Consider the following 12,374-nt stretch of genomic DNA (forward strand, 5'->3'; position numbering starts at 1 on the left):
AGGCACTGAGGATCAAATACTTGTAATAAATAATTCGTTTCTTAAATTAAACCTGTCATCCCATAGCTGCCCCCTTGTTACCAAGTATTGATCCCCCCCACCACCCCTTTTACCTTTATCACCCCTTTAGAACCCCCACAGCCCCCATGGGGCGATATTGCCCACTCTGTGAGCTACTGGTTTAGATGGGTATGGGCTGAATATAGGGAAACTGAAGTAGCTCAAGAAACTAACAATATGCATGGATGAGATGGGCCTTATGGCCTGTTTCTGGACTTTGACTGCAGCCAGCATTCTTCTAGTTGATTTCATCTCACCTAATCTGAATACACTGTTTTGTAGTAAATGGCTTTGTTGATTTTTTTTCCAATTACTGGTTGTGGTATTTTTCCACACTTATTCCCAGTATATTTTTTAAAGATGGCCTATATATAAAACACAAGAAACTGCAGATTTTGGAATCTAGAGCAGAAAGCAAGTTCTGGAGAAATTCAGTGGGTTAGACAGCCTCTGTAGAGGGAAGTGGATAGTTGACATTTGGGATTAAAACCCTGCACCATTCCCTTAAAACTATTGATCCCCCCCCCCACCCCACCCTCTCATAATTTAAAGTGGACTTGTTTTCTCTCAGTTTCACTCTGAAAGGTCTTTGACATGAAATGACCACTGAATGTTAGCAATAATTTGATTCCACATCAGCTTTCCAGCATCAGAATAAGATTTATTATCACTGACTTAGATGAAATGAAATTTTTTGCATCTGCACTTTTTTGATTTTATTCTTGTAGAGTGGCTGTGTCTAATATAAAAGTTGTGGTGGGCCAACTATGTGGAATGACCTTCTCCTGTGCTGGCCCATATTTATCCCTTCATCAATATCACAAAAATAGATCATTTTATCACTTATTATGTTGCAGTTCATGCAAGCTCTGTGCAAATTGCCCCCTGTGTTTTTTGGTACGATGCAATAGTGTACTTTGAAATATAAAGTGTAGTTTAAATGAGGTTTAAATGTACCCTGGATGTAATTCCCACTAAAGACACTATATAAATTGGTTTATTATCGTCATACAAGAGCATAAGATATAGGAGCAGAATCAGGCCATTCAGCCCATCATGTCTTCTGCCATTTCATCATGCTAATCCAATTTTCCTCTCGGCCCCAGCTTCTTGCCTTCTCCTTGTATCCTTTCATGTCCTGGCCAATCCAAGAATCTATCAACCTCTGCCTTAAATATACATAAAAACTTGGCCCCCACAACCGCCTGTGGTAAGGAATTCCATGGATTCACCACTCTGGCTAAAGAAATTTGTCCTGGTCTTTCCCAACAAAGGAAGCATCTTCTGCACATCCACTCAATCAAGGCCTTTCGCCATTCGATTGGTTTCAATGAGGTCACCCCTCATTCTTCTACATTACAGTGAAAACAGGCCCAGAACCATCAAAAGCTCTTCATACGACAGGCCTTTCAATTATAGAATAATTTTTCTAAACCTTTGAACCCTCTCCAGTTTTAGCACATCTTTTCAAAGTTAAGGGGTCCAGAACTACTCACAGTACTCCAAGCAAGGCCTTACTAGGGCTTTATAAAGTCTCACCATTACATTCTTGCATTTGTATTCTAGTCCCCTTGAAATGATTGCTAACATTGCATGTGCCTTCTTCACCACAGACTCAACCTGCAAATTAACCTTTAGGGAATCCTGCACAAGGACTCCCAAGTTCCTTGGCACCTCAGATTTTTGTATTTTCTCTCCATTTAGAAAATAGCCAACCCTTTCATCTATCAAAGTGCATGACCATACACTTCCCAACAAGCAAGGACTTTATAAAGCATTGTTGAGGCCTCACTTGGAGTATTGTGAGCAGCTTTGGTCCCTTTATCTTAAAAGGGATATGCTGAAACTGGAGAGGATTCAAAGGAGGTTCATGATCTACTGTTTCTTTGCCCATTCTCCTAACGTCCCAAGTCCTTCTGTAGCTTCTCTACTTCCTCAAAACTACCTGCCCCTCCACCTATCTTCATATCAGAATCAGGTTTCTTATCACCGGCATGTGATGTGAAACTTGTTGACTTAGCAGCAGCAGTTCAATGCAATATATAATCTAACAGAGAGAGAAAAATATAAAAAAAATAATAACGAAACTTGTAAATCAATTGTGTATATTGAATAGATTAAAAAAGGTGCGAAAACAGAAATACTGCATATTTAAAAAAAAGTGATGTAGTGTCCAAAGATTCAATGTCCATTTAGGAATCGGATGGCAGAGAGGAAGAAGCTGTTCCTGAGTCATTGAGTGTGTGCCTTCAGGCTTCTCTACCTCCTACCTCTTGGTAACAGTGAGAAAATGGCATGCCCTGTGTCCCCGAGGTCCTAAATAGTGGATGCTGCATTTCTGAGACACTGCTCTCTGCAGCTTCTTTTGGGCCTGTGCAGTAGCCCCTCCATACCAGACAGTGATGCAGCCTGTCAGAATGCTCTCCAAGGTACTCTGGAAGTTTTTGAGTGTATTTGTTAACATGCCAAATCTCTTCACACTCCTAATGAAGTATAGCCACTGACTATAGTTCTTTATAACTGCATCAATATGTTGGGACCAGGTTAGGTCCTCAGAGATAGTGACACCCTGGAACTTGAAGCTGCTCACTCTCTCCACTTCTGATCCCCCTTTGAGGATTGGTATGTGTTGCTTTGTCTTACCCTTCCTGAAGTCCACAATCAGCTCTTTTTACTGATGTTGAGTACCAGGTTGTTGCTGAGGCACCAATCCACAAGTTGGCATATCTCACTCACTCCTGTACACCCTCTCGTCACCACCTGAGATTCTGCCAACAATGGTTGCATCGTCAGCAACTTTATAGATGGTATTTGAGCTATGCCTAGCCACACAGTCATGTGTATATAGAGAGTAGAGCAGTGGGCTAAGTACACACCCCTGAGGTGCACCAGTGTTGATTGTCAGCGAGGAGGATATGTTATCCCAATCTGCACAGATTGTGATCTTCCGGTTAGGAAGTTGAGGATCCAATTTCAGAGGGAGGTAAAGAGGCCCAGGTTCTGTGTCAGGATTGTGGGAACGATGGTGTTAAATGCTGAACTATAGTCAGTGAACAGCATCCTGATGTAGGTGCTTGTGTTGTCCAGGTGGTCTAAAGCCGTGTGGAGAACCATTGAGATTGTGTCTGCTGTTGACCTATTGTGGCAAATTGTAATGGGTCCAGGTCCTTGCTGAGGCAGGACTTCAGTCTAGTTGTGACCAACCTCTCAAAGCATTTCATCACTGTTGATGTGAGTGCTACCAGGTGATAGTCATTAAGGCAACCCACGTTCTTCTTCTTTGGCACTGGTATAATTGTTGCCTTTTTGAAGCAAGTGGGAACCTCTTCCCGTGGCAGTGAGAGGTTGAAAATGTCCTTGAATATTCCCACTAGTTGGTGGGCACAGATTTTCAGAGCAAACTGCAACAAAGCCATGAATTCCATCAACCTAATCATTGACATATAACGTAAAAAGAATCTGTCCTAACACAGATTACTGTGAAACACCATTAGTCACTGGCAGCCAACCAGAAAAGGCTCCCTTTATTCCTACTCTCTGTCTCCTGCCGATCAGCCACTGCTTTATCCATGCTAGAGTCTTTCCTGTAATACATTGGGCTCATAGCTTGTTAAGCAGCCTCATGAGGCACCTTGTCAAAGGCCTTTTGAAAATCCAAGTACTTAACATCAACCAATTCTCCTTTGTCCATCCTCCTTGTTATTTCTTCAAAGAATTCCATTAGGTTCCTTCTCTTCGGTATTCACTAAGGAGAAGGATATTGAATTGTCTAAGGTGTGGGAAACAAGTAAGGAAGTTATGGAACCTATGACAATTAAAGAGGTGGAGGTACTGGCGCTTTTAAGAAATTTAAAAGTGGATAAATCTCCGGGTCCTGACAGGATATTCCCCAGGACCTTGAGGGAAGTTTGTGTAGAAATAGCAGGAGCTCTGATGGAGATCTTTAATATGTCATTAGAAACGGGGATTGTGCTGGAGGATTGGCGTATTGCTCATGTGGTTCGATTGTTTAAAAAGGGTTCTAGAAGGAAGCCTAGCAATTATAAGCCTGTCAGTTTGACATCAGTGGTGGGTAAATGAATGGAAAGTATTCTTAGAGATAGTATTTATAATTATCTGGATAGACGGGATCTGATTAGAAGTAGCCAGCATGGATTTGTGCGTGGAAGGTCATGTTTGACAAACCTTATTGAATTTTTTGAAGAAGTTACGAGGAATGTTGACGAGGGTAAGGCAGTGGAAGTAGTCTATATGGACTTCAGCAAAGCCTTTGACAAAGTTCCACATGGAAGGTTAGTTAAGAAGGTTCAGTCGTTAGGTATTAATGTTGGAGTAATAAAATGGATTCAACAGTGGCTAGGTGGGAGATGCCAGAGAGTAGTGGTGGATAATTGTTTATCGGGATGCAGGCCGGTGACTAGCGGGGTGCCTCAGGGATCTGTTTTGGGCCCAATGTTGTTTGTAATATACATAAATGATCTGGATGATGGGGTGGTAAATTGGATTAGTAAGTATGCCGATGATACTAAGGTAGGAGGTGTTGTGGATAATGAGGTGGATTTTCAAAGCTTGCAGGGAGATTTATGCCGGTTAGAAGAATGGACTGAACGTTGGCAGATGGAGTTTAATGCTGTGAAGTGTGAGGTTCTACATTTTGGCAGGAATAATCCATATAGAACATACAGAGTAAATGGTAGGGCATTGAGGAATGCAGAGGAACAGAGAGATCTAGGAATAACTGTGCATAGTTCCCTGAAAGTGGAGTCTCATGTAGATAGGGTGGTGAAGAGGGCTTTTGGAACGCTGGCCTTTATAAATCAAAGCATTGAGTACAGAAGTTGGGATGTAATGCTAAAGTTGTACAAGGCATTGGTAAGGCCAAATTTGGAATATTGTGTGCAGTTCTGGTCACCGAATTATAGGAAAGATATCAATAAATTAGAGAGAGTGCAGAGACGATTTACTAGGATGTTACCTGGGTTTCAGCAATTAAGTTACAGAGAAAGGTTGAACAAGTTAGGTCTCTATTCATTGGAGCGTAGAAGGTTGAGGGGGGATTTGATCGAGGTATTTAAAATTTTGAGAGGGATAGATAGAGTTGACGTGAACAGGCTGTTTCCATTGAGAGTAGGGGAGATTCAAACTAGAGGACATGATTTGAGAGTTAGGGGGCAGAAGTTTAAGGGAAACACGAGGGGATATTTCTTTACTCAAAGAGTGATAGCTGTGTGGAATGAGCTTCCTGTAGAAGTAGTAGAGGCCAGTTCAGTTGTGTCATTTAAGGTAAAATTGGATAGGTATATGGACAGGAAAGGAGTGGAGGGTTATGGGCTGAGTGCGGGTAGGTGGGACTAGGTGAGATTAAGGGTTTGGCACGGACTAGGAGGGCCAAGATGGCCTGTTTCCGTGCTGTGATTATTATATGGTTATATGGTTTGTCAGGCAAGATTTTCTCTTGAGGATGCCGATTTTTACCATGTGCCTCCAAGTACCCTGAGACCTCATCCTTAAAAATCAACTCCACCATCTTCCCAACCACTGAGGTCAGGCTAACTGGCCTATAGTTTCCTCTCTTCTGCCTCTCTCCCTTCTTGAAGAGTGGAGTGATATTTGCAATTTTCCAGTCTTCTAGAACCATTCCAGAATGTAATGATTTTTGAAAGATCATTACTATTGCCTCCACAATCTCTTCAGCTACCTCTTTCAGAACCCTGGGGTGTACATCATCTGGTCTAGGTGACGATCACTTGCCCTTAAGGGTTCTTTTACCTTAAGCTCTCAAATCAATTCTGGTTCATTGCACAACACCCAATTTAGAATAGTTTATCCCCTGGTGGGCTCAACCACGAGCTGCTCTTAAAAAGCCATCTTGTAGGCACTCTAGAAATCCTCCCCTCCTGGAATCTAGCACCAACCTGATTATCCCAATCTACCTGTATATTAAAATTCTCCATGACTATTATAACATTGCCCTTTTGACAAGCACTTTCTATCTCCCATTGTAATTTGTACACCACATCCTTGCCACTATTCAGGGGTTTGTATACAACTCCCATCAAGGTCGTTTTACCCTTGCAGTTCCTTGGCTCTATCCACAATGTTTCAACAGCTTCCGATCCTATGTCACTTCTTTCTAATGATTTGATTTCATTTTTTACCACCACAGCAACACCACTCCCTCTGCTTTCTTTCCTGTCCTTTCAATGCAGTGCATATCCTTGGACATTAAGCTCCTAGCTATAATCTTCTTTCAGTCATGATTTAGTGATGTCCATATTATCATACATGCCATTCTGCAACTGTGCTTCAAGTTCATCTACCTTATTCAAGTATACGTGCATTCAAGTATAACACCTTCAGTCCTGTATTCACCGTTTTTGATTTTGTCTGCCTTTTTATGTTGCAACTCATCCTGTAGACTACAGTTTTGCCCCATCAACAGCTTCTCCTCAGTGCACATTGCCTCAGTTTGTAAACCAGCTACTTCATCAGCACTATCATCTGCCTTTCCTACGATACTTCCTACATTGAAATATATGCAGCTCAGGACACTCGTCACACCATGCTCAACCGTTTGATTCCTAATTTTGTTTGAGGTCTTACCAACATCTGCCTCCACGACCTCTCCACCAATGGTTCTGGCATTCTGGTTCCCATTCCCCTGCAACTCTAGTTTAAACCCCACCGTGCAGCATTAACATAACCTTCCACTAGGATATTAGTCCCCCTCCAGTTAGGGTGCAAACTGTCCCTTCTGAACAAGTCTCACCTTCCCTGGAAGAGAGCACAATGATCCAAAAATCTTATGCCCTGCTCCCTACCCCAACTCCTTAGCCATGTATTATGCTGTATAATCTCCCTAGTTGTGGCCTCACTAGCACATGGCATGGGTGATAATCCTGTGATCACAACCCTGGAGGTTCTGCCTTTTAACTTGCACTTGAACCCCATCTGTAGAACCTCGTCACTTATCCTACCCATGTCATTGGTACCTACATGGACCACAACTTCTGGCTGTTCATCCTCCCACTTAAGAATGCTGAGGACTTAGTCAGAGATGTTCTGGACCCTGGAACCTGGGAGCCAACATACCATCTTTAAATCATGTCGTAGCCCTCAACCTCCTTCTTTTGCCCTAACTAATGAATCCCTTATCACCACAACATGCCTCTTCTCCCTCCCTTTAGTGCTGGAGACCTGACTACTGTGACTTTTCTCTGATAGGTCAATCCCTCTCTTCCCCCCCCCCCCCCCCCCACCACCCAAAGAGTATCAAAAGTGAGTTTATTGAAGTAAGTTGTTGAAGGGGCTGGCCACAGGGGTACACTGCATTGGCTCCTTAGCCCCTTTCCCCTTCCTGACTGTCACCTAGTTCTCTGTGTCCTGTACTTTGGGTGTACTACCTCTCTCTGTGACCTATCTACCACCCCCTCAGCCTCTTGAATGATCCAAATTCATCCAGTTTCAGTTCCAACTCCTTAACACTGTTAGAAGCTGCAGCTGGCTGCACTTCTTGCAGTCATAGTGGTCAGAGACACTGGAGGTCTCCCTGCCTTCCCACATCCCTCAAGAGCAGCATTGCACTATTCTGCCTGGTATCTTTACTGTCCTAGCTGAGCAGATATAAAGAACAAAAACACTACTTAGAGCTTTTCTTTCCTTTGCTTTCTCTAAGTGAAGCCTTGAAGAGCTAAAGCCTCAAGGTCACCGTTCTGATTCTGTCCATTCAGATGACAGCTGCTGTGCTTGCCCCTGCCTTCCTTTAAATTGCTCTTGTTAGTCAATCCCAAATGCTGATTGGTTGCTGTTCAAAACTCTTTTGTTGTAGCAACCCACTGCTGTCTTAACTACTGGGGCAGTGGACCTGATTGAAATTCCCTCTCAAAACTTCAGATGTCTGAGTGGTTGCTAGATGAAACTTTGACCTGTTCTGAGGTACAGTGAAAAACTTGTCTTGCATAGCGATCGATTCATTACAGCTGTGCATTGAGGTAGTACAAGGTAAGCATTAACAGTGTAGAATAGTGTTACAGTTGCAGAGAATGTTCAGTGCAGATACACAAAATGGTGCAAGATCATCCTGAACCGGACTGTGAGGTCAAGAGTCCATTTTATCATTCTAAAGAACTACTGAACAGTCAGTCTTCTAATTCCAACTACACTCTGTCTCCAAGTTTGCAGATTGCACCACTATATGGAAGCTGCATCTCAAATAACGATGAGTTGGAGCAGATAGAGACAAGGTGTCATGACACCAACCTTTACCTCAACGCCAACAAAATAAAGTTTGGAAAAGGGAGCAGTGCACATGCGCTGTCTGCTTCAGTGATGTCTAGGTCGAGAGCTTAAAGTTCCTAGGTGCAAATATCACCAATAGCTTGTCCTGGTCCGACTGCCATGATGTCATGGTTAAAAAAGCTCATCAACATCTCTACTTCCTCATGAGGCTAAAGAAATTTGGTTTGTTCTTGTTGAGCCTTATCAATTCTTATCAATACACCATAGAAAGCATTCTGTCTGATTGCAGTACATCTTGATAAGGGAACTGCTCTGCATTTGACTGCAAGAAACTGCAAAGAGTTGTGGACACAGCTCGGTACATCACAGGAACCAACCTTGCTTCTATGCGCTATACTTCTTGCTACCTCATGAAAGTGAAAACCACATCCATCTTGGACATTCTCTTTTCTTCCCTTTTCCATTGAATAGAAGATCCAAAAGCCAGAAGCCATGCACTACCATCTCTAGGATAGCTTCTAACCCACCTGTTATCAGACTTTTGAATGGTCCTCTTGTGTAATAAGGTGGGCTATTGGTCTTGCGATCTACCTTGTTATGATCTGGCACTTTGTTGGTTACCTGCACTGCACTTTTTTGGTAACTTTTACACTTTATTCTGCATTGGTATTGTTTTTCCTTATGCTAGCTTATTCACTGTAACAATGTGATCTGGATGAATAAGTATGCAAGGCAAGCTTTGCACTCTTTTTGTACATGTGGTAACCAATACTAATGAAACAGTGAAATAGAGGCTGTGAGCTTGATATTATAGGCTTCTGTATCTTTTGCCTGATAGAGGGGGAGAAGAGAAAATGTTTGGGGTGGGTGGAGTTTTGGTTAAGTTGACAGCTTTACCAAGGCAGTGGAAGTGTAGACAGTCCATGGAGGGAAGGCTAGTTCCTGTGATGTGCTGTTGAGCTGTGTCCACAACTCTCCGCACTTCCTTGCATTCACAGGCAGAGCAATCGCCGTACCGAGTAATCTGGACAGGATGTAAGTTAACTAGAATTTGAATTGTTTCTCTGCTGTGCTCTAGTTACACATCCTAACAAGTACTCAGCTGAAATTTACAGTTCAGTGGTGAATGGGGGAGGAATGGTCTTGTGGTGGGACAGAATGAATTGGACACCCCTGGTCTTTTCAAGTCTTGTAGAATACAATATAGGCATTCTCATTAAATAGTTTTATATCTGAAATTCATAGACACCCCTATAGAATATAGCCTACCGTGACAAATGGAAAGTTTGGCTTTTAACTGCAACTAATTCCCAAATTTACCAAGTTATCAGAAAAATGTTTAGCTTATGAGCACTTGTGTATTGTAAGCTAGGCTATTCTAGTTTCATCCTTAGTGATGCTAGTTATAAATCTTAGAAAAAAGCTAATTTATGGTTACATTTCTGCTAACTGGATGTCTGCTTGAACTCCCAGCTAGATTACAGCTGTGCAGTAATACAGTAATTTATTGTTATCATTTGTAGTGGAGTGTCAAATTCCCAAAAAAAGGTGGAATCTGCTGTGGTGTGCTGTAGTTGCAATCTGTCTGATAAATTAAACACACTCTTCCACGGATATAGTTATGAGAGAGAGAGGGCCTATATGTCAGGTCTAGTCACTATTTGTGTGGGCCCACAATTGTCTCTTTTTGTCATTGTGGAAATGTCATTGTTCCCAGTGTGTGTGCAAGCTTATTCATCATCTGTTTAAACTGATTCTGAGATCGTGTGTGGCTGACGTTGCCTCTTTAGTAGACTTGGAGATTCGTTAAAGGTTGGCCTGACTCTTCCACAAACCCACCAAGTGAGCACCAACTTCGAAACTTCTCATCTTATTGGAAACCACAAAAGTTGCAGAAACTTGTGAAATTAGACAGCTCTGTAATTAAGGATCCCACCACCCAGGACCTGCCCTCTTCTCATTGTTACTGTCAAAGGAGGCACAGAAGTCTGAAAACACAAACTCAGCAATTCAGGAATAGCTTCTTCCCCTCCGCCATCCAATTTCTAAATGAACATTGAAAGCTTTTACTTTATTACTTTATTGTCGCCAAACAATTGATACTAGAGCGTACAATCATCACAGCGATATTTGATTCTGCGCTTCGCTCTCCCTGGAGTACAAATCGATAGTAAATATAATAAAAAAATTTAAATTATAAAGAGAAAAGGGAAAGTAAGGTAGTAGAAAAAAAAACCGAGAGACAGGTCCGGATATTTGGAAGGTACGGCTCAGATCCGGGATCTGGGCCGTACAGAATCTGTTCAGCGGGGTGTGAGAACAGGATCAGGATCTGTTCAGCAGTCCGTCTCACAGTTGGAAAGAAGCTGTTCCCAAATCTGGCCATACGAGTGTGTTGGCTGGGTGGGTCGTGTCCTTGATTATCCTGGCAGCACTGCTTTGACAGCGTGCGGTGTAACTTGAGTCCAAGAACGGAAGATTGGTTTCTGTGATGTGCTGGGCTGTGTTCACAATCTTCTGCAGCTTCTTCCAGTCTTGGACAGGACAACTTCCATATCAGGTTGTGATGCACCCTGGAAGAATGCTTTCTATGGTGCATCTGTAAAAATTAGTGAGAGGTTTAGGGGACAGGCCAAATTTCTTCAGCTTTCTCAGGAAGTAAAGGCGCTGGGGGGCCTTCTTGGCAGTGGACTGCTTGGTTAGACCAAGTCAGGTAATTTGTGATATTGACCCTAAGGAACTTAAAGCTTTTGACTTGTTCCACCTGCGCACCACCGATGCAGATGGGGTCGTGCAGTCCGCTACTCCTTCTGAAGTCAACTACCAATTATTTTGTCTTGCTGACGTTAAGAGATAGGTTATTGTCTTCGCACCATGCCACCAGGTTCTTAATTTCCTCTCTGTACTCAAGCTCATCATTACCCGAGATACGGCCTACAATTGTGGTGTAATTAGCAAACTTATATATCAAGTTTGATGGAAACTTGGCTACACAATCATGGGTGTACAGTGAGTATGGGACACCGGTGCTTAGAGTGATTGTAGAGGAGAGCTCGTCTCCTATTTTTACAGCCTGGATCCTGTCTGTGAGGAAGATCCAGCTGCAGATCTGAGTGCTTCAGGTTCTGGATCTTAGGAATCAGTTTATTTGGAATAATGGTATTAAGGGCAGAGCTGTAGTCACTGAAAAGGAGCCTTACATATGCGTCTTTATTCTCCAGGTGTTCTAAGGAGGAATGTAGTGCCAGAGAGATGGCATCTGCCATTGACCTGTTACTCAAGTAGGGGAAGTGCAAAGTGTTGAGGTTGACCGGTAGGTTATGGTCGATGTGTGCCATAACAATCACTTGAAGCACTTCATAGCAATTGATGTCAGAGCCACAGGTCGATAGTCATTCAGGCATGCCACCTTGCTTTTCTTCGGCACCAGGATTATCGTTGCCTTCTTTAAAACGCGAGGGGATCTTAGACTGAAGCAGGGAGCAGTTAAAGATGTCAGCAAACACTCCAGCTAGCTCGCTTGCACAGGCCTGGAGAACCCGTCCTGGGATGCCATCTGGGCCCGTCGCCTTCTTTGGATTTATCTTCAGGAGGGCCCTTCTAACATCCTCCTCAGTGACGATGAATCTCAATGCCACCAGGTCCGGTTCATCCTGAGGGGGCAGGATGCTCCTCTTCTGTTCGAATCTTGTGTAGAATATGTTAAGTTCATCAGGAAGAGAAGTGCTACAGTTATTGATATTCCCAGCCTTTTCTTTGCGCCCAGTGATCTCATTTAGACCCTGCCATAGTCTACTGGCATCCCTCTAGTTAGCTTGGGCTTCCAACTTGGCTCGTTATTGCCTCTTGGCATTGTTAATGGCTTTCCGGAGTTCATGCCTGGATTCCATGTAGCGACTGGTATCCCCAGACCTAAAAGCTGCAGCTCTAGCCTTCAAAAGGGACTGGACTTCATAATTCATCTAAAGTTTCTGGTTAGGGCATACCTGAATCATCTTCGAGACACACAGTCCTTAGTGCATTTCCAGATAAAGTTCGTGACAGCTGAGGCATACTCATCGAGGTTAGCTGCCGAG

At 43.0% G+C, this 12,374-nt stretch overlaps 1 protein-coding gene across 9 annotated transcripts in view; it reads left to right on the forward strand.

The window, feature by feature from the left end:
• disp1 (dispatched homolog 1 (Drosophila)) overlaps positions 1–12,374 on the forward strand; it is a 476,889-nt gene that overhangs the window by 6,530 nt on the left and 457,985 nt on the right. The gene's annotated exons all lie outside the window — the stretch shown is intronic.

Source organism: Hypanus sabinus, chromosome 10 (genome assembly GCF_030144855.1).
Source record: "Hypanus sabinus isolate sHypSab1 chromosome 10, sHypSab1.hap1, whole genome shotgun sequence".
Lineage (NCBI taxonomy): Eukaryota > Metazoa > Chordata > Chondrichthyes > Myliobatiformes > Dasyatidae > Hypanus > Hypanus sabinus.